The sequence below is a fragment of the Rhipicephalus microplus genome, unplaced genomic scaffold (assembly GCF_043290135.1).
Source record: "Rhipicephalus microplus isolate Deutch F79 unplaced genomic scaffold, USDA_Rmic scaffold_14, whole genome shotgun sequence".
NCBI lineage: Eukaryota > Metazoa > Arthropoda > Arachnida > Ixodida > Ixodidae > Rhipicephalus > Rhipicephalus microplus.
The window spans coordinates 34,255,319-34,277,839 of record NW_027464587.1 but is presented as its reverse complement, the minus strand read 5'-3'; the positions used below and the strand labels follow the sequence as shown (position 1 = coordinate 34,277,839).

The 22,521-nt window shown below is 43.6% G+C and overlaps 1 protein-coding gene and 1 long non-coding RNA gene across 2 annotated transcripts in view; one reads left to right on the top strand and one right to left on the bottom strand.

Moving 5' to 3' along the window:
• LOC119181513 (putative peptidoglycan muropeptide transporter SLC46) overlaps window positions 1-22,521 on the top strand; it is a 335,450-nt gene that overhangs the window by 252,194 nt on the left and 60,735 nt on the right. The window lies entirely within an intron of this gene.
• Window positions 836-7,781, bottom strand: LOC142784534 (uncharacterized). Its single transcript, XR_012888674.1, has 3 exons — window positions 7,562-7,781; window positions 3,211-3,412; window positions 836-1,018 (listed from the first exon to the last, which is right to left on the bottom strand). It is a non-coding gene; the product is annotated as an uncharacterized LOC142784534 (long non-coding RNA).

Sequence of the window (22,521 nt, the reverse complement as noted above, 5' to 3'; positions counted from 1 at the left end):
ACTCTGAAAACATTTATTTACCAAGTGTCTTTTTCTGAAACAACAGCTCTTAGTGGCAACATGAATCTTCACTGAAATAAAAACTGATAGTTTTTGCCTTTTTGCTTTTTTCACACTTGCCGCTACATGTTCCTGATTAAGCGTTAGTAACAGGGCATAAACTTATTCGTTCAGTCACCCGCTTTGTGCATCAACACTTTTTTTTATTAATATATACCCTATAGGCTCATTCAGGCATTATGCAGAGGGTTTTAGTTATACAATAAATTTGCAAATCAGAACATTGCCCATTATAAAATTAAAGTGGTAAACAATGTAAAATACGGTTCCATAGACAAAGATGCAAAAGGAAAAAAAAATTGTGGCAGGAATGAAAACTCAATAAGAGAGACACAGCTATAGTGCAAAAAAATATATATACAGAAAATTGCCATGAAAAAAATTGCCCCCTATCTGCATATTTGACCAAAAATTTCGTCGAAAGACTATTGTATTTCGCCTGAAAAGAGTGAATAGACAGAAATATTTATTTGATGTTTTGCACGAGAAAACTGGTGAATGGGATCCTGAAGGTGTTGCGTGAGGCATGAATGCCATCTGGCGGTAATTTCAGAAAACGAAAGGATGACCTTTGTTATAGCGAGCACGCAGCACGCAGCATGCGTGCAATCTTGGAGGCCATACTTTGTAGATTTCAAGACAGGTAGCAGCACAGTATCGTCTTAGAAAAGCGTAGGAGACTCGCCTTTCCATGCGAAGCATCGCATTGTCAGCTGCAGTGCTTAGAATTACTTATTTATACCTTTTCTAGTATAAATAAACACAGTGCACAATATTGACGTGTTGATATTGTGCCTCAAATATGCTCAATATTTGCTTTTTATTGACAATCGTACAAGTATGAACGCAGAAACTTGAGCAATACTGGTGGATGCTGTGGATGTGGTCGTACTTGAGCCTTTTTGCTGACAGACAGACCAAAATTTTTGCGTTGGAGTATCCCAAGCAAGACTATCATCTTTAAGGAGAAAATATATTTACAATGAAAGAAGAGTAAAAATAAGCACAAACATGCACTTACAAACTCACACAGATAGGTAAGTCATATGTCCAAGAAAGTATTGAATTGGTTTACAAAGGCGGCATGATCAATGAATCAAGCGATGTCGCCCGGCAGTGTGTTCCAGTGATGTGTGCTCCGAAGTAATGTGAGTGTTGATACATAATTGTGCGTACCAAAAAAGGCTGTATTTTGAATTGGTTGTCAATATGTTTCAAAATATTATGAGGTGTGTTTGTGCAAGCTTTACGAAGGCAGATTTACTACGATGAAATCTATGAAAATGCAACAACAGCAACGACAGTCTGCGTGTTTCAAGAAGGGGTAATGAAAGTGAGTGTGTAATATCTGTAGTGCTGCAGTTGCGAGAATACTACTTGGTGATAAATCCTGCTGCTTCATTTTGTATTGATTCTAGTTAATCGATGAGATATGATTGATGTGGGTTCCAGATGATGGATGCATATTCTATCTTTCAACGGACAAGTGTAGTGTATGCTAGCATTTTAGAGGTATAGTTCACCAAGTAAAGGTTTCTTTTAATAAATCCAAGTGCTTTTGACACCTCACTAGTTATGATATCGATGCGCTTATTCTAAGGCAGGTCAGAAGATAAATGAATTCGAAGATATTTAAATAGGGATACTTTTTCAATGGGGAGAGCTTGAATTTCATATTGACTCATTTCTGTTTTATGTGCTATTGTAAACGTCATGGCCTTCGTTCTGGAAGTGTTAATTTGCCATGGTGACACAAAATGCGAGTTTATTAGGGTCCAACTATAATGACTCGTTAGCTTGGGTACTGTCAATTTTTCTATAAATGATGTAGTTGTATGTAAATAATTTGATAGTTGATGACAAACCATGTCCAATGTCGTTGATGTAAATGAGAAACAAAACTGGTCCCATGATTTATCCCTGGGGAACACCAGGCTTTGCATGTGAAAGTGAAGATGCATGTCCATCCACATAAATTGATTGGCTGCAGTTGCTCAGAAAATGATTTATTCAGCTTTTTTCCAAACCAGTGGCTACCTTATCATTATACATAGAGCCATCTAGAGTTGAAAAGAAGCCTTCCTTGTCAGCAACCAAAACATGCAACTTAGCTTCCAGATGCGTCTCAGACAGCATGAACACCGTTGTGAGGAGTGACCAGGCTATGTACAACAAAGGCAAGATGAAAAAGCCAGTAGGCTTTTTTTGTGAAGCTAAGTTGCGTGTTTTGGTTACCTTCATGCTACCTTCATTTACGTACTCTTCTATGAACATAATGATAAAAAATACTCATGGATTTAATAACACTATCTCAAGGAAATGAAATGACAAGAGAGTGTGCTACTCTTGAAATATCAGCAATAAGTGCATAGCGGAGGACGTTTGCAGCTGCATCGCCAATAATAATAATAATAGCAATAATATTATACAAGGCAAAACATAGCCCAGCAAACCTCTTGTGATGGCAGTTCTAACATAAGCACCAAACTAAAAGGCCTTCAAGCCAAGCCGAATTTGTGGCCACGACAAATATGCACAAATTTACCGATGTGAGAAATGCTGTGCTTGGAAAGTCAGATATGATATGTGATATGTAGAAGGAACATACATCAAAATATTGCATGTACCAACATGGAAGCTAAGGAAGGCTTTAGTCAATGGGAAGAATAAGCTGCCGAGCGAACTTTCTGTAGTCTTCTTTACACTGTAGTCTGCCACGAGTGTGACAACATGTCAGTCTATGAGACCTGTGATTTCGATGAAAGGGTTAAACAACACAACAGTTCAAAATGAAGTCACCAAATCATGGGTGGCCTTGGATGCCCTCGCTGAACATGCGGAATATACAGGCTTTCAAATCGACTGGTCAAGCAACCGTGTTCTGGTCGAAGAAAACAAGCTTGCATCATGCCAGCACCTGGAATCCCTGCACATTCACACAGCTGCACATATACTCAATAAGATTTATGGAACGCTCACCATATACTTTTGGTGCTTACATCACGCACCTAGTCATACTTAAATACGATGTACCTTTCTTATGGCTGTCATTCAGAACATTATCAGGTGCCCAAACATCAGTAAACTTTGTGTTATTTTGGTCGGTGTATCCTTTTGTTTGTACACTAAGAAGAAATAGTTATGCATTGCCTTTTTTTAGGCCTCTTCTAGCTGTTCACTGTAGTTGCAGTCGAAGGAGTGACTTTTTGAGTATTGATCAAGGGTAATGCTTATTTTTGTGATGGTGGCACAGACTGCCGCCAGTTTCCATGAATTAGCCAGGTTTTACCAAAGTTCCTACAGTTTTCCAGCAAGGCCCCAATTCCCCGACTTTCCCAGGTTGGTAGACACCCTGCACAAACAAACATAGATGGCAGTTAACTCGCGTCCTGTTCCCTGTCTTATGCAAGTGTCATTCTGCACTTTATTGCCTTAGAAGTACTTGCTGCTAGGCAGGTTGGTATAACATTATTAGGGAAAATTCTAGACGATGCAAATGTGTGGTGCAGTGTAAATATTTTCTGTAGTTCAGCTGCGACCGATGCTCTTTTTCTGTGCTTTTTCATTTTTCGAGTGGTGCTTAGGCGTCTATAATTTTCCCCCTTAGCTTAATTAGCTCCCTGAAGCTATGCATCATCTTGCCCATTAACAACCATTGCTAAACTATTGTATGTGGCATTTTTGATGCAAAATGACCTTAGAGTATATGCTAAAGCTCCTGCAGGATCACCGGCTGAATGTGACAACCGGTTCACCATTTATAGGACCCGAAGTATTGACATTTTCAATATATCTGTTCGCACAGTGCTTCATTGGAGTCATGCAAGCTTAAAATATGGTGCTCCCACAGAGAAATTTTTCTTCCTGTGCTGTGACCAACGGAAAAACTATGTAGACAATAATGAAAAGAGATCACAACTAGGCTTAGCTGTGTGATGTCTGCCTCAATAAAAATGTAATAAACTAATGCAAGTGTGCTTGTATAACCATGGTGTTGCCAGTTTATTACTACATTTGATATGAATCTCTGCTCGCTCCACCATGGTGTTCCTAAGGGTGTACACAGTCTTACCTCTGAGACAGCATTGCCAGAACTAATTTCACTGTCACAATCTTGAACAGGTGTGCAACAAGCATTCGCCAGTGCAGAGAACACAAGAGAAGTGGTCACTGCTTGCATGTTCAAGGTCGTATACACGCACACCGGACTATGATTTTGCAGTGTCTTACATCTTGAGTGGAGTATACATCGAGATGGCGGGAGCCATCTCTGTGGTCACCAGCTAGACTGTCACAATGTGCATATTGTTGCTTCAGACAACTGTTTAGGACAAAAAAAAGGGCACCGTAGAAAAAAAATATTTTTAGGCTAATGTAAGAGCTTGTGGTGAGGAGACTCTCAAAAGGTATATGGTGTGTCATCTTGCAATAGAGAAGCAACATTTATACCTAGTTTATGTTAGTAGGAGTCTGCTAAACATTGGCCATACAAGCTTGTGGCTAGAGAAGGATGATGTCCTGAAGATGCCCTCCTGAAATGTTAACCTGCACCGTCCTCCCTTGCCCTTCTTGGTGCACTGGAATTTTTGCCCTATAGGTACTAATTCCTTCAGTGGGTACTCTTGAAGGGCTTCTGAATAAGCTCACTCTTACCACCTGCTTTACCCAAGGGCAAATCCTACTGTTGGAACTTGTTTGCTTGGCAGAAATTTTTAACAGGAAAAGAAGCTTCACTCGTTACACAAATAAAGCTACAGCATTGCAAGATTACTATGATGTTATGTACACAGACCTACCACATACAACTAACTAAAATCTCACCACTTACCTCTATGGTGAGCCTGATTATGCCTTAAGACAGCATGTAAGTTTCTTGATCCTATACTTTTTAATCAGTACATGAACCTTGAAAAAACAAGATCGTCACGTGCAGTGCATAAAACCTGTGCTTACGAAGTGCAATGACGCAATCGGAAGCATCAGCAAAAGTAAATTCACCCTGCTGGAAAGCAAACTGTGCGTGAAGCCTGTAAATGTACTGTTAACAAAGTCTTCTCGACAACTTCATTACTTCTACTTCTGCAATTTTCATAATCCTGTCTCTTCATACCTTGCTGTCAATCCAAAAATTATTGACCTATGAGGTGTTACTCATATGACCATGCTTATTTAACATACCTGCAAGCCTCAGAGCTAACATAATAAAATTGAAGACTTTAATAAATTAATGCTCTCTGCTACTCACCCCTTCAAAAAAAATTTTTAGCATCCCCTTCAAACCTGTTTTTTAAACACTGAACAGGCACAGTGACGTGACTCATGAAAGGCATATCCGGAGCTTGTGGTGCAACTAAAATCTTTTTGGAGCAGCATAAAAGCTGCCTGAAGCTTTTAAGCTAGAGCTGTTGCACCACATCTTACAGGGAACTAGTTCATGAACATATGCATGCATGTTCACTTGGACTTCTGCTCAACATAAACGTAGGCTTTTTGCTTTTTTGCAGACATCCCCAATTTATATAAAGCTACCTAGCGCTTTCCGGGAATTCACATGGCATTTGTAAATGACTCTGGCTTTCAACGATAGTTTAGCTACAATATTGAATCACGGACTGGTTAGACTATTTATGCATTGTATTTACTTTCCAAAAAAAAAGAGTCTGATTATATTAATGCTTTTATGAGTACAACCTAATCGTTCAATCTGTGAAGAAGTGGTTGCTGTCATCGTTTATGTACAGAATTGTTAGGTCCCTGATTAAAGAGCACTTCATAAAAAAAAGGTTTTGTAACTGGTTCTTACTGCCAATTATTTATTATGGCTCGACAAAATTTAGAGTTATGGGGGAGTAAGTAGTTACAATTGGCAAACTGTTTGACATGTACAGTCGTCGAGGTCGAGAAGCCCAGCCGAGACATACCAGAATAGTGGAACACCATGCTTTCTAGGAGAAGTAAAAGTGATTGTACAGCATGCAGTATTGCTGATAAAATTTGCCCACTGTATGGACTTAAAACTTAACCACCTTGTATGAAATATTTTGAAAGTAAACTGTAACAAATAGGACCACAAATAAAAAAAAATAAGTGGTCAGTTCTATATGCAGGTACTAAATTACTGTATTTTAATACAGTAAAGCAAGACTGTTGTCCAAGCACAACTAGCTCATTATTACTTCTATCTGACAGTAACCACAACAGTTAGAAACTATTTGGCTGAAGTCACGTGGTAACTTTTGTAGTATAAGCGGGTTCAGATTGTTAAGAAAGTTGGTGCTCAGCATTGTTTTCAACTGCATTGCACGTTCATGTCCACTGTGATAACATCTTCAAATCGCAGGGGTAACATATGGATTTCAAGCGTATGCCATATACTTGCTCCCTGAGAGAACACAACAACGAAGAGTGCACGCATGCTTGACACAAATAATGAAATTTATAAAAAATATGTAGCAGGTTTCGTCTCTTGGTGCAGATCCCTGCAGGCACTTACCTAATTCCCACCCCATTTTGCCAACAAGCAGCCCATGTAAAACGTTCGAACATGCGCTATTATGTCGAGTCATAACCAGTTTCCTCTAACCACCTTGCAGTTAGTTCTGGCACGACATACGTTTCAAAGATCTATTTCTTGCAAACTGTGTGAGTAATTGTAGACCATTCTTCAACAGTTATTTTTGTGCTTACTCGATAGGAAAACATGAGCTACAAATTTTCTAAGTTTCTAAAATATGAATGGTAATTGAATTGTGAATGGTAATCTACACCCAGCCTTAGCATATATTTCCTTTATAATCATTTTCAATTTGAGGCATGGCACAAATTTTGAAGTACGACTGAAGCCTCTCATATGCATGTTTCGTTTATATGAAGGTGCCATTCAACAATCTTGAATTAATCCTGCAATGAACTAACATCTGAATGCCTTGCGAATTGCCTGCCACAAAATATATTTTACTAGGTAAATTGTTCTGTGCTTGTTACACAAGCTGAAGATGATGACAATACTGACTGCCGCATCGTCACTGATGAGGCAGAGGATAGCGCGTGTACAATTTAGGTGCACTCACGAGGCCCAATGTCAGTGCTACATTTCCAATATAAACACGAGCGCGCGCAATATGTATGCTTTACCGCAATACACAGCGTGCACTTCACCGCAAGACACGACTGCCTTGCGGCACTGTTTAATTTTAAGAAGGCGCTTAAGGTGGCAATTTTGAGCGAATATTTATAGTGCTCCCAGCATATCTTCAACTTTATTTCTTTTTTTTTCTTTGTATACACCCACAAGAAAAGACATAGCTTAGAAAACCGATTATCGTATTCGGCGACAACATATTTAAGCCACTTGGAAAATAACGTCGTGTGAACGCCTGGTAATAGTCCATCGCTTCCAACTTGTGCATTTCGTATCTGTCTCACGCAGTTACGCAAGAAGAAGCTTAAATGAAAGTTTTGGCGCAAGCATACACTTCACCGAAGCGACACACGCACTTACCAGACATACACGTACGGCATACATCCACAAATAGCATAACACACGGTGTTCATGATCGGGCAAGTCGTTACCACATTGCTTATAGACAGTATTACAGAACCAGACCACGTATCCATGCGCAGAGGCGGTTCTCGCGAATGCATAAGGCTCCCGGCCAAGCAAAGACCACGGATAAATAACCACCGCACGGTAAAGATCCTCACAAGCTAGTGAGGAACTTTAGACCTTTCGTTCCCACCACCTAAACGTTCCCAAAAAAATGTCCAACACGGCGATTCTGTCGCCGTCTATTCATACGTTTTCAGCCAAGTCAAGCCGGTTTTAAGCGGCTATTGGGTGAACCGAACCGTTTTGCCTCGAAAAGGTTCGTGCCACCCGGTGGCAGCAAACGCGGCCGAAGCTGTGCAACGATTGCAGTGACCTTTGTGCGCCCCGTAACTACAACATAATTGTTCCAGTGCAAGCCCCACGCAAGCCAGGACTTATGATTCTCCCCACCGGGAGATAAGAGCGCGCGAGAGATCGTTTGCGCCCCTCCTCTCTGGGGGCCAAAGTACGTTGAGAGATGAGAGCCGCCGCGTGCTTGTTGCGCCATTTTGCTGAGAATGCTGCAAACACGATGCCCCCCCTCCCTAGATGCTCGCCAACAGCGGTAAGTGGTAGATATAAATAGCTCGCCTTTTGAACTTTCGAAGAGGTACCCCTCGGTGGCTCAGTGGTTTACGCCTCGCATTCAAGGCGCGGAGGTCACATGTGCATGTTCCGCCGGAGCATAGCCTCCTTTATTTTCTGAGCCTGCGCTTTGCCGCCGGGATCAAAGGGAGCCGACCGTCAGGCTGAGTTCCCGCAATCACCACCAGGCGGCGCTGCCTTCCCAGAACCGGCAGAGCCTGTTCACTGACTCCGGTGCTACCGCCGGCACTGACGGGTGGGTCCTTCGTTGCGCGTTTGTAAGCGCGGCAAGCTTAAAAAACAAAAGTGTGATACCACTCCCGTGTGCCACTTAAATATTTAGGAGAGAACATATGCAAGAGAGAAAGAATAAGTACGCAAGATAGCACATTGAACAGAACACCATACCTTCAAGGAAACAGTAGAGGAACTTGTTTATTGCGTATTAATTCATTCGCAACCTGCGGAAACGAACAAGAGGGCGTCGATCGAAACGTTCCTCACACGCACACAGTCTGACGAGCTTTAGTACCCTCGTTGACACTGTTAACAAGCAGCAATCACAAATTCAGCAATCACAATTTTTTTTTTCTGATCGCCGCGTCACTTCTCGGGGCTTTTGTCGAAGGCTGCAAGTAGCGCGGATATTCTTCGAATACGCTAGGCACCACACCTTTCATAAGCCTTCGTGTTTTACATCCTTGCTTAAAATCAGAAGCAGCGAAATGACGACTGCACACGGTTGAGTAGCAGGAAGTGGTGTTCGGCGTCCAATTGTCTCGTGAAATGACTTTTATCCACTTTTGCCGCAACTCCTCGTCGCTTGGAATTTCGTGGAATGAAATTCCTACTTCCTTCTTTTTGCTTGAAGACTTGCAACCGGGCACGCAACAGTACGCCATCACACCTGACGCGGGTCATCACAGCCGAATGAACCACGGAGACTTGTGTGCGTAGGCCGCTGCACGAGACAGAAACGAGACAAACCGTAAACTAACATTCCTGATTACTTAGCGAAATTCGCTGATAGGTGCGCGGAAAAGCCTCACGAGAAAGAAGCGCGAAAAATGATAGCAAAGCATGAAACCGGCCCTGCAAACACGAGGTGCAAACGACGTTGTTCGTTTACACGCACTCACTTATTGCCGCGTGTCATCTGTTCACGCAACACAATGAAGCAACAGTTAAATATCATACTTGCTGAAAGTAGTACGCTGCGAAGATAGGTGCGCGGAAAAGTATTGCCAGAAAGAAGCGCGAAAAATGATAGCCGCGCTTGACAACGGCCGTGCAAACGCGGGGTACAAACGACGTTGTTTGTTTATACGCACTCAGTTAATGCCGCGTGTCATCTGCTCACACAACACAATGAAGCAACAGTTACAATTATACTTGCTGAAAGTACTACGTACCGTTTTGGTCATAAATAATTGGTGTTGCAAACGTATGCGACACGAACAAAGGTTTCCTGGAGATGCGTCGCCGCGGCTGAATGCGCCGACTCGGATGGATGGATGGATGGATGGATGTGGCTGTACCCTTTAGATCGGGCGGCGGCTAACGCCACCTAGCCGTAATACTTAGTGAACTAACCATTACATTTATCTTTTTTTTTCCTTTAAATAATGAAGTTGAGGATTCGTACTTCGCAGTGAGGGGTTTAATTTTAACTCGTGCCTTGACTTTAGCCACCAATCAGATAACCTCCTTCTAGTTAAGTCTACCCGCTTAAAGTCTATTTTGCCCTCGCTGTCCCTAAATCCCAGTGCTTTGAAAAACTCTGCGCCATCATCCTGAACTATAGGGTGAAGCCCTTTACAGAACATTATCAAGTGTTCGGCAGTTTCTTCTTCCTCTCCACACGCACTGCATACTGTGTCGACTCCTTCGTATTTGGCCCGATATGTCTTGGTTCACAGTACTCCCGTCCTGGCCTCAAACAGTAGAGAACTACCCCGAGTATTATCATAGATCCTTTCCTTGGCAATTTCTTCCTTAAAAGTTCGATAGATCTCTAGTGCGGACTTCTTAATCATGCCCATTCTCCACATGTCAGTCTCCGTTTCCTTCACTTTTTTCTTAACCGATAGTTCTTTTTGGTTTGGCCACCTGCTGTTTTCTAAGTATTTACCAGTCAACTTCCTGGTTCGCTTCCTCCATTTTGTATCGACATTCTTCATGTACAAGTAGCTGAAAACCTTCCTAGCCCAACGCTCTTCCCCCATTTCTCTCAATCGCTTCTCAAATTTTATCTTGCTGCTAGCTTCCCTGCCCTCAAATGATGTCCATCCCATATCACCTTGTACTCCCTGATTTGGTGTATTCCCGTGAGCTCCTAAAGCAAGCCTACCTATTCCACGTTGCTTAATTTCTAATCTTGCTTGAACTTCTGAACTCATGCACAAGACCGCATTGCTGAACGTCAGCCCAGGAACCATGACCCCTTTCCATATTCCTCTCACAACATCATACCTATTGTAATTCCACAGTGCCCTATTTTTCATGACTGCTGCATTCCTGTTACCTTTAGTCGTCACGTATATTTCGTGTTCCCTCAGATACTCGGTCCCATTGCTTATCCATACGGCCAGATATTTGTATTTATCTGTTATCTCTAGCGTGACCTCCTGTATTCTAAGCTCACTACCTTCGTTGTCATTGAAAATCATGACTGCTGATTTTTCCCTACTGAATCTAAAATCTAACCTATCTCCCTCATTACCGCAGATGTCCATCAATCTCTGCAAATCTTCCTTGTTGTTGGCCATTAGCACTATATCATCTGCGTACATTAATGCTGGTAGTGCCTGATCAATAAGTTTTCCTTGTTTGACTAAAGAGAGGTTGAAGCCCAGTCCACTTCCCTCTAATTTTGCCTCTAATCCTTGTAGGTACATCATGAATAATAAGGGTGACAGGGGGCACCCCTGCCTAAGCCCCCGTTTTACCTCTCAGGCTTGGATACCTGTTTTTCCCACTTTATAACTACCTTTTTACCTTTATAGACACCCTTTAAAAGATTAGTGACTACATGTTCCACGCCTAGTGTGTCCAGTATTCCCCACAATTCCTCTTGAACCACGCTATCGTACGCTCCCTTGATATCCAAAAATGCTAGCCACAGGGGCCTGCGTTCTTTTTCTGCTATTTCGATGCACTGCGTCAGTGAGAACAGATTGTCTTCCAACCTCCTGTGTTTCCGAAACCCATTCTGCAGTTCCCCCAGCACCCCCTCATCCTCTATCCACGCCTGCAGTCTTTCCTTTATAATCTGCATCGCCAGCCTGTAGACCACTGATGTCACTGTTATTGGACGGTAGTTGTTTATGTCAGCTTTGTCCCCCTTTCCTTTATAGATCATGCTCATCCTCGATTCTGGGATGCGAGCGCCCCTGGCGGACAGCAGACGCAAAAAGAGAGGAGGATGCGGGAGGCGGCCGAACGGGCCCGGCGGACTGACTGCGCGGGCACAGAAAATAAAGGAGGCTATGGCCGGAGTCATTTTTCTGGATTTTTTTTTCTTTTTCGCGTTTCCATATATGTACATACGTACGCATATACGGTGCATGACATCGATGCCGGCGGCGAAATCGAGCCGACAGCGTCCATATATTTCCTATCGCAATACAAATGACAGTCTGCTCAACATGCGAAGTCTGAGTGCCACGTTCTACGCTCACGGGTTACGCTAAACTAAAAGGGTTACTTTTGCTTTCCTTTCATGAAACTAGTGCTGCTTTTCATTGTAACCTCGTTTTAAGAATCCTGCTGTCGAGCCGCACAGGCAGGATGCTGGGAGGAGTATTCAGGTGGTCGCCATGAATCTTGAATATGCCTACACTCTTAGTCAAATCCTCGCTAGACTACACGTCCGAAGGCAGGAAATCTAGTCAAATTATCGCCGCTTCTAGGCGGCTCCGTAGCCGCGTTTCAGAGAAACCGGCCCGAGTTGAAGTGGCCTTCAGAATAGCTGGGACAAAGATTAGCCGGGATTTTAGGTCAAACTTTTTCTCGCAAGATTTTTTTCTCTTTGGTTAGGCGTGACTTTCCATAGACAGCCCGGCCCTAATGCGCTGGCGGAAAACAAGTATTGTTTTACGCTTTTCAGAGCAGTTTCTTGTGGAAAATGCGGCGGATATTACGACTACAGGTAATTAGAAAACCATTAGTATCATCTTCACCTATATATGCGGGATTAACGTGCAAAACACAGCCCTGGAATCGAACTCTGGACCTCATGCACGTGAAGCAGATGGATGGATGGATGGATGGATGGATGGATGGATGGATGGATGGATGGATGGATGGATGGATGGATGGATGGATGGATGGATGGATGGATGGATGGATGGATGGATGGATGGATGGATGGATGGACGGATGGACGGATGGATGAACGGACGGACGGACGGACGGACGGACGTGGCTGTACTCTTTAGATCAGGTGGCGGCTAACGCCAGCTAGCCGTAATACTTAGTGAACTAACCACTAGGTTTATCTTTTTTCTTTAAATAGTCAAGATGTGGACTGGTACTTTGCAGTGAAGGGTTTATTGTCACTCGTGCCTTGACATTAGCCACCAATCAGATCACCTTCTTCTAGTTATTTTAATCGCCTAATGTCTATTTGCCCTACCTGTCCCTAAACGCCAGTGCTTTGAAAAACTCTGCTCCATCATCCTGAACTATAGGGTGAAGCCCTTTGCAGAACATTATCAAGTGTTCGGCAGTTTCCTCCTCTGCTCCACATGCACTGCATACCGTGTCTACCCTTCGTATTTGGCCCGATATGTCTTGGTTCACAATACTCCCGCCCTGGCCTCAAACAGTAGAGAATTACCCCGAGTATTATCATAGATCCTTTCCTTGGCAATTTCCTGCTTAAACGTTTGATAGATTTCTAGTGCGGACTTCTCAATCATGCCAATTCTTCACATGCCAGTCTTCGTTTCCTTCACTTTCTTCTTAACCGATAGTTCTTTTTTATTTGAAACCTGCCGTTTTCTAAGTATTTACCAGTCAATTTCCTGGTTCGCTTTCCCCATTTTGTATCGACATTCTTCATGTACAAGTAGCTGAAAACCTTCCTAGCCCAACGCTCCTTCCCCATTTTCTTCAATCGCTTCTCAAATTTTATCTTGCTGCTAGCTTCCGTGCCCTCAAATGATGTCCATCTCATATCACCTTGTACTCCCTGATTTGGTGTATTCCCGTGAGCTCCTAAAGCAAGCCTACCTATTCCACGTTGCTTAATTTCTAATCTTGCTTGAACTTCTTATCTCATGCACAAGCGCCGAACGTCAGCCCAGGAACCATGACCCCTTTCCATATTCCTCTCACAACATCATACCAATTGTAATTCCACAGTGCCCTATTTTTCATCACTGCTGCATTCCTGTTACCTTTAGTAGTTACGTATATTTCCTGTTCCTTTAGGTACTCGGTCCCATTGCTTATCCATACGCCCAGATATTTAGTAGTAGGGTTGACAGACGGGCTAGTATGTACAAATTTATAATGGAATAATTGGAAGCGCGAAGCAACGGAACACAAGAGAAGAGACAGACAAGTGCAGATATTTGTATTTATCTGTTATCTCTAGCATGACCTCCTGTATCCTAAGCGCACTACCTTCATTATTATTGAAAATCATGACTACTGATTTTTCCTTACTGAATCTGAAATCTAACCTATCTTTCTCATTACCGCAGATGTCCATCAATCTCTGCAAATCTTCCTTGTTGTCGGCCATTAGCACTATATCATCTGCGTACATTAATGTTGGTGGTGCCTGATCAATGAGTTTTCCTTGTTTGACGAAAGAGAGGTTGAAGCCAAGTCTACTTCCCTCTAACTTGGTTTCTAATCCTTGTAGGTACATCATGAATAACAAGGGTGACAGCGGACACCCCTGCCTAAGCCCTTGTTTCACCTATGTGGGCTTGGATACCTGTTTTTGCAACTTTCTAACTACCTTGTTACTTTTATAGATTTCCTTTCAAAGATTAGTGACTCCATCTTGTACACCTGGTGTGTCCAGTATTCCCCACAATTCCTCTTCAACCACGCTATCGTGCGCTTCTTGATATCTAAAAATGCTAGCCACAGAAGCCTGAGTTCCTTTTCTGCTATTTCGATGCACTGCGTCAGTGAGAATAGATTGTCTTCCAACGTCCTGTGCTTCCGAAACCCATTCTGCGGTTCCCCCAGAACCCCCTCATCCTCTATCCTTGCCTGCAGTCTTTTCTTTATAATCTGCATCGCCAGCCTGTAGACCACTGATGTCACTGTTATAGGACGGTAGTTGTTTATGTCAGCTTTGTCCCCCTTTCCTTTAGAGATCAGGCTCATCCGGCTAAGTTTCCATCCATTGGGGGTTTCACCATCGATTATAGTTCTGCTCACTGCCTCTCTCAAAGTCTGTTTAGACTTCGGACCCAATGTCTTTATCAGCATAATTGGAATGCCATGTGGGCCCATTAAAGTACTACTTGGAACCCTCTTCTCAGCCCTTTCCCACTCTCGTTGTGAAAATGAAGCCATTGCGCCACTCTATCCATCCTTGTCTATTGTGGTGCATAAGGCCCTTTTTTGTTGAAATGTTTCTGTCACCCTTGTTCTTATACATTCAATAGCTTCGTCCCCTTCTAGCCTAGCCCCTTGAGCTGCAGTTATAAACCCCTGCCCTAGGCTCGTCTCAGTGGAGTTTAGATGGTTCCAAAATTTCGCAGCTGCCTTTCTGTCCTTTTTATGTACTTCTGCCAGCCACTGAGCGCCCTTTCTTCTAATCTTTTCATTGATCAGGAGGGATGCTTCCCTTCTAGAGCTTAGAAGGATGTCCCATTTTCTTTCAACACCATTTGTCGGTTCACCCCGCTGCTTAGCACGTCCGTGTTCCCTGGAAGCTTCCTAACGTTTTGCTATGGCTCTCCTAACTTCCTCATCCCACCAACTCTTGGGTTTGTGTCTGTAGTGTCTGCAGAGCGACCATGAACAGTCCGAAACAAAGACTCGAAGATGCTTTATTACTTAGGGCACCTACATATATACAGGACAGAGACGCATACACAACGCCCCCTCTCGGGTGCAAAGAGCAGAACGAAACTGAAACTAAAATCACATTACAACATAATCCCTTTCTTATTTAAAGAGGTTAATGTTGTTAGTAGGGGTTAGAACATATAAAGAACACTTATACACAGCATGTACAGCCACACTACTTCAACACATAGTCATTCACCCATGCAGAAGGTCGTCGTTCTCGCTGCGGCCGCCCTGTTGCTTGCGTGGCAGCAGTCTGCACCGCCACAGGCTGAGACTGCACAGGGCCAGATGAGGTTGGTTGCACACTAGTAGGTTGTGGCACTGGCACCGCAACAGCTGGCGCAGCAGCTGTTGTGGTGCCAGCTGTCTTCTTTGTGGTGCCAGTGTATTCTTTTCCGGGGTGACTTGTCACGTGCCTTAGCAAGCTCTAGCCCACACAGTCTAATTAGATTTGTGTATGTCCACACTGTTTTATTATCCTCAGTGATCACTTCTCAATTTGTTTAGTAACAATTTCTATTTGCCTTTTCGAATGAAAATTTTGCTGTAGTTGCTCATCTTGTCTCCTTCCAACTTTCACTGATCTTCCTAAACTTAGCTTGATACGTTTGTGATCACTACCCAGACCTCTGGAGCGACCTTCATCTATGTGCATTCCCCTGAGCTTATCACACATTCTATGTGACATCAGTGCGTAATCTATCATTGACTTACCCATTGTACCACAGCACCGCCGCATGACGGCGAGTCTTTTTGCGGAGGTATACATCTACCAAGTGGGTTTTCGCAAACCGTCTTCGGAAGCTTGAACTGTTTTTGTGCCATGTGTATGTATTTGATCAGCGAGTAGTTTGTAGGGCTTCATGAATTCAAGACAACCACGGTGAGCGCTTACGGCTCCGACTTCGTTTCATGGTGTGCTGTTCCGCAAGAACGATTAACGTGTGTTTGTGCGTCGTTTCAGTGCTTTCCCGTCAACTGTGGGTGTTACGCTCACCGAAATTTGTGGACGAGGCTGTGTTCGTCGTTCAAAACCTGCTTATGTTTCTCGCACGTGCGCGAGCTGTGAGAAATCGGGCTGATTTGTGTTGGGAGGTACGCGCGTGTCAGGGACAGAAGCCTATTCTCAGCTGTTTGAAGACAATGCGCTTTCGCACGTAAACTTTGCATGGGTATTTTAGTGTGCGCACTCTAACATTTGCATTTCGTACGCATGAACTGCTGCGAGCGGCACGCTGGGGCATCAGCGCCTTTTTAGCATTTCGACGATTACTTATTTTTGCAAGAAGAATTTATCCACATTATTTCGCACTAAAGAATGCTTTTTACTCATTTTCAGTCTTTAACTGATCTTATTTATGGATTGTGTCTTCTCTTACCTTTATTCAGTATCACATCGCTGTTCGAGTGAATGCTGAAACGCATACCAAAGTCAAGTATGATGTACACAAATTAGCGACGGACAGGTCGGTCTCCCTCCAAGTAAATAATGCCTCTGAACATCTCTTTCGCGAACGTCGGCGAGCAGCTGCGGTCAAGAAATTGTGTAGAACGAACCTCGAAATATTTATTCTTACTGCTAGCAGCTGCTTTTGAGAAAATGGGGATTTTTATAGCTAATACATTATCTCCACGCGGTACACTGGTTGTCTTGGTCGTGCTTTACTGTTACAAATCCATGCTGGAATATCAAAACTGTACCTAATATTCAAAAGAGTGAGCAAATGTCGGTGACATACGCTTTCCTGTTGACTTGGATTGATTCATTTATATGTGGGGTTTAACGTCCACAAACCACCATATGGTTGTTAGAGGCACCGTAATGAAGGGCTCCTGAAATTTCGACCCCCTGTGGTTCTTTAACGTGTACCCAAATCTGAGCACGCGGGCCTACAACATTTCCGCCTTCATCGGAAATGCAGCCGTCGCAGCGGGGATTCGAGCCCGTGACTTGCGGGTCAGCAGCCGAGTACCTTAGCCACTAGACCACCGTGGCGGGGCTCTCCTGCTGACTTCTGCACCTGACTTCTGACTTCTGTACTTGATGTTCATCATCAAATTACGCACCCACTAATCAAAGGTCGACCAATAGATTTTCAATTTTAATCATTTTCTGCCTCGCGGCCTTTGGTTTGTTTCTGTTTTTGCCATGCTTTCCTAAAATCATCAGTTCAACTTGTTTGGTAGAACAAGAGCATCAACATACATAGGCCAGTGTTTAGAAATCTGTCACGCATGCACTAGTACTCTTTTATTTAGTGCATGACACCGTGTCATACCTCGACAACTGATGAACGGAAAGGTGTTTGTAATCTTTTATTGAAGTAAAACGAGTAACAATGGGACTGCATATCGCAGTGTATGCCCAAATGCAGAGAGATGTATGATATATTGGATAAAATGTGCCATATAGCACTGGAAGATGTTTCCATCTCAGGCCACCTTGTAGAAAAACGACGATCACAAGACAGTGGGACGAAAGGGCGACGCACAAATGCCACGGCTTGCAGGCGACGGGGAACGTGACGCGGGCGCCGGGCGCCCAGCTGGCGTGGTGACGGCAGGGGTGGGGGGCGTTCGTTTTCTTCTCTTTTTTTTCCGTGCTCATGCTTGTGGCTGTTCTTACCGGCTGTTTGCGTGACGTCCATGCCACGCGGATGTTACGGGTATTTTTTTTATTGCAGGGCTCCCTATAGACAGGATTTTAGTCAGCGCGCAGGAGCGCGCCGCCTATGTGCCGTTTGTTATCCGGTCTCTGACTTAGAGTGTAGACTGAACGGCCCTGGTTCAGCGACGACAACGGGTTGGTTACAAGCACGTTTTGGTCACTTATGGTCGCCCATGCGCACTGTGCATTTTACAGTGTTGAGTGAATACGTTTGGAAATGTAAGAACGAACATCAAAATATTTGATGTTCAAGTACGCAACACATGTTCGCAACACATGTTCGCAACACATGTTCGCAACACAAGTACGCAACACATGTTCAAAGTTTGATGCGCCTGGTATGAAACACTGCGGTATCACGCGGTGACCATTTGCACTTTTTTTCTTTAGTGGCATACCTCGGCGAATACTTAGGTTTCAATAGAAAGACATTGTGCTGCATGTGAGACCCTTTGCTGTGCATGCAGTCGAGAGTATATTAGGTGAGCACGACACTGTTATTACCTTTTGCTACCAAAGCATAATCAAAATTCATATGATGAAAAAGGAGACGATGGCACTGTCACTGTGAAAGACATGGGGAGTGAAAGTACGCCGGCTAATTGAAGCCTTATACAGTATACCGGCAAAATTACTTCGCACAAACCTTATTTCAGTGGCATGACCAGGACACTGAGTAATCTAGGGCGTAACTGTGCTTCGCTTGACTACCTCAGAAATAACTGTTCGCAATATAGCAGGAAAATTATGAGTCAGGATAGGAGAGCAGTTCGATTCAATGACAATAATTAGTCCAGTTTTCCCCCAAAAAAGTAATACTGCCATAGGTGCATTGCAACCTCCTAACAATTACCTATAAGACAAATGCAGCAGTTCTCATGCTTTTCCTTGCAAATTGGGCCACAATAATTGCAGTAACAAAAAAAATACTTTCCTTCAGTTCAGCCTGATGATCATGACGGCAATTCTTGCTCGTGTGCGAAAAAAAAACTATGTGCACGCTGGAAACTCTTGCGCTCTGCTGTGTGTCATGGTCTCAGCCACCACCAGAACCCTAGGGTTCCACGATTCATGCGCCCCCTTGAAAGGTGGAGCCATTCTTTGAAGGCTTGAGTGCCGCCTTTCGATTGGCGACCGCCATTCATCTCCCCCGTCTCGTCGCAGCTGGTTGAGTGAGACACGTGCGCGGCGCTTTCTCGGGGAAAATGCCTGGGTTTTGCATGCCACAGTGCATAAACCACTCGCAAAATGGCTACGGGATGTTCAGATTTTCGAAAAATCCGAAAAGGCGACTCTTGTGGATTGTAAAGATCAAGCCCGAGAAGTGGCGACCTACGGACCGTCCGTGTTTGTGCAGCGTAAGTTTTGCCATTCCAGCATTTCGAGAGTAATACTATCAAGCGCTCTCATACGGGCTCTTTCTATCACAATAAAGTCTGATGTGATTGACACTCTTACGCCAGCTGCAGAAGGGCACCAATTACTCTTCAGAAATTTCATTCCGATTGGGCTTAATTGCGACCTCCAGTGCACCTGGTGCAATAAACGTTCATTTGCATGCTGTGTACATGCGTATTTAACTCCGTCATTTCGAATTACACAAAATGCGTTGTTCTTAATCGCTTTTTGTACACAGGCTGTAATGGCGCGAAGATGTGCGCCTACGTTGCGCCTACGTTGTGCGCTTGTTGCTGCCACCGCCTCTAACTATTTCTTTTAGGGGCGACGCCCCTTACGCCATGGGTCGTACGTCCCGTGTCGTCGTAATCGTAGTAGCCAGTTGCATTGCATTGCATGTCAATAAAAACGGTGTCACAGCATATCTACGGAGTGAATGATGATGTGTGGGGCGAAGCATCCGTCAGCCCTTCCATCTGTCCGTCCGTGCGTCTGTGCGTTCGTTCTTGCGTCCGTCCGTTTGTCTGTCCATCCGTCCTTGCGTCCATTCGTGCGTCTTTGTGTCTGTCCATACATCCGTCTCTGCGTTCGTTTGTGCGTCTGTCCGTTTGTCCGTGCGCCTGTGCGCCCTTTCCTAACGCCTACGACATGATATACGCTTTAAAGTTTGTATGCTGCAGCCAGTTTTCGCACAAGCCGGAGAACTCTAGTTATCAAAATGATGACTGACAGTTCCTGGTCGACATGATTTCCCAAAAGAAAATAGTGTGTCGTGGAGATGCTGAGGAGGACATTTGTGATGGGGAAGCTCTTTTCATTGAAGCGTTGACTTCATTAGAGTGCAGCATTTAGCCCCACATAGGTGGATTTCTTGTGTAAAGAATCTTGAAAAAAAAGGGACTGTGGGCAGTGCAGGCCTGGAATGAATGGCTTAGCGAGTCAATGACACGCGTATTCAACTACACTGAGGGAATATGTGCAGGATGATGAGAACTTGTGTTATCCGAGCGATGAGGTTGTGACCATGCTCATATCTTGTGAAAAGAACTTTAAAGTAACCACATCCTGCATAGGCAACCTGTTCACTCTGAAGTCCCCTCTTGTAGCTGTAACTGAATATTTATTCAAAAGGACGAAGGGCGGTGTGCAGGCATGCCAGCAACACATACGTTCTCTGAAAAAAAAGTTGATATCAAGTTATCACATCACATCACTTTATTTTCTTAAAGATCCCTCAATGGGGTATTACAAAATGGGTGGATATACAGTGTATCCAGGCGAATTCACTCGGTAAAAAATTTGTTACATTGTCCAAGACGTTTGGTGAATTAGTAATGGTTGCAATGGTGTGGGAAAAGCCATTCCAATCTGTTGCTGCTCGGAGGAAAAATGAACAGGAAAATGTGAGGGTGCGTGCATGTGGGCGTGACACTCGCAGTTCGTGGCCGTGGCGATGAGGTATGCGCGTAAGGTGAACGATGTAAAGTGGATGACAGAGCTCACTGTAATAAAATTTGTGGAATAATGATAGCGTGACAATACGACGAAGAAGACAGAGATTAGACAAACCGGATTCCACTTTCGATGATACGCTAGCTCCGTAATCATGAGTGGAATGAATAAATCTATCAGCACGGTTTCGGACTGCTTCGAGGGCAGATGCGAGGTACGACTGGTGTGGGCTCCAGATAGCGGATGCGTACTCCAGTTTCCGTCTAATGAATGATTTGAAGGCTGGTAGTTTTACGTGCATGGGGGCATGATGACGGTTGCTTTTCGGGAATCCTAGTGTTTTATTGGCAGATGCTGCTATATTTGTAATATGAGTGCGCCAAGATAGATCATTGCATAAGGTCACCCCCAAATATTTAAACGAGTTAACGGACCGATGAGAACACCAGAAATTGAATACGGGAAATAAGTGGGAGCAGAATATCGAGAGAAAGGTACAGATTTACATTTACTGGGATTCAGAGTCATTAACCATTGCTGGCACCAGTCTATTACGTGGTTAAGATTAGTCTATAAAGCATGTTGGCCGAGAAGATTATTTAGAGTTCAATAGTTGACGCAGTCGTCTGCGAACATTCTGACATTAGCTGAAACTGTTGAAGGCAAATGATTATTGTCAATTAAGAACAGAAGGGGTGCAAGGACGGATCCTTGTGGTCCCCTGAAGTTACTGGGAGCGGGCAAGATGTCGTGCTATTAAGAACGGTTTGAGAGCGCTTTGTTAGAAAAGCCTTTATCCATTCGTGAATATTGGGATCTATGTTTAATTGACCAAGTTTAGTATTAATCTATTTTGTCAAAAGCTTTGGCATAATCTAAAAAGATGGCGTCAGTCTAGACGTTGAGGTCAAGGTTAGTGTGTAAATCATGAAGGAAGATGGCTAGTTGGGTTCCGCATGATAGACCTCTGCGGAAACCATTCTGTGAAGGGTTAAAGAACCGGAACGAGTCTAGACAGTTGATGATGTGAGAGTATATGACGTGTTCCATGATCTTGCAAGGTACACTGGTTAATGAAATGAGTCGGTAGTTAGGTGCAGAGTTTTTGTTACCAGCTTTGTAGATTGAAAGGACCTTTCGCACTTTTTAATCCTCGTGTAAGGTGGCAGTAGCAAGAGACTGCGAAAATAACAAACATAGAGAGGCAGCAGAGATACATTGAGTGTTTTCAAGGAACTTTGACGTGATTTCATCAATGCCTGCACACGAGGAGAGTTTGATGTTTTCAATTTGAGAAGCTATACCGCGGACAGAAAAAACAAGAAGTGGCATTTTTGATTCACTGAGGCCAGAGGGGACTAAATAAGGAAAAGGCGTATCTGTTTTTACGGTATAAACAGATGAAAAATTGCAATTAAATTAACGAAAACATTCAGCATCGGACAAAACTGCATCGAGATCGTCCGTAAGACTTATTGTGTGAGCACTGTGAGGGTTAATTCCTTCCCAAAACTTCTAAGGACTATTTTCTATTAGTTTAAGCAGTTCAACATCCACGAGTTCAACATGCACGAGTAAAGCTGCGCATTCACTTGCGCCAGCTCGAAACAACGAGAACCAGTGAAAGTGAAAGCAAGACATGTGCTGCGGTTAACTTGCAGTGAGTTATAGCGCTTCTTTTGAACTATAATAAATCTATCGTCCAAATGAAGCTGTGACATTCGAA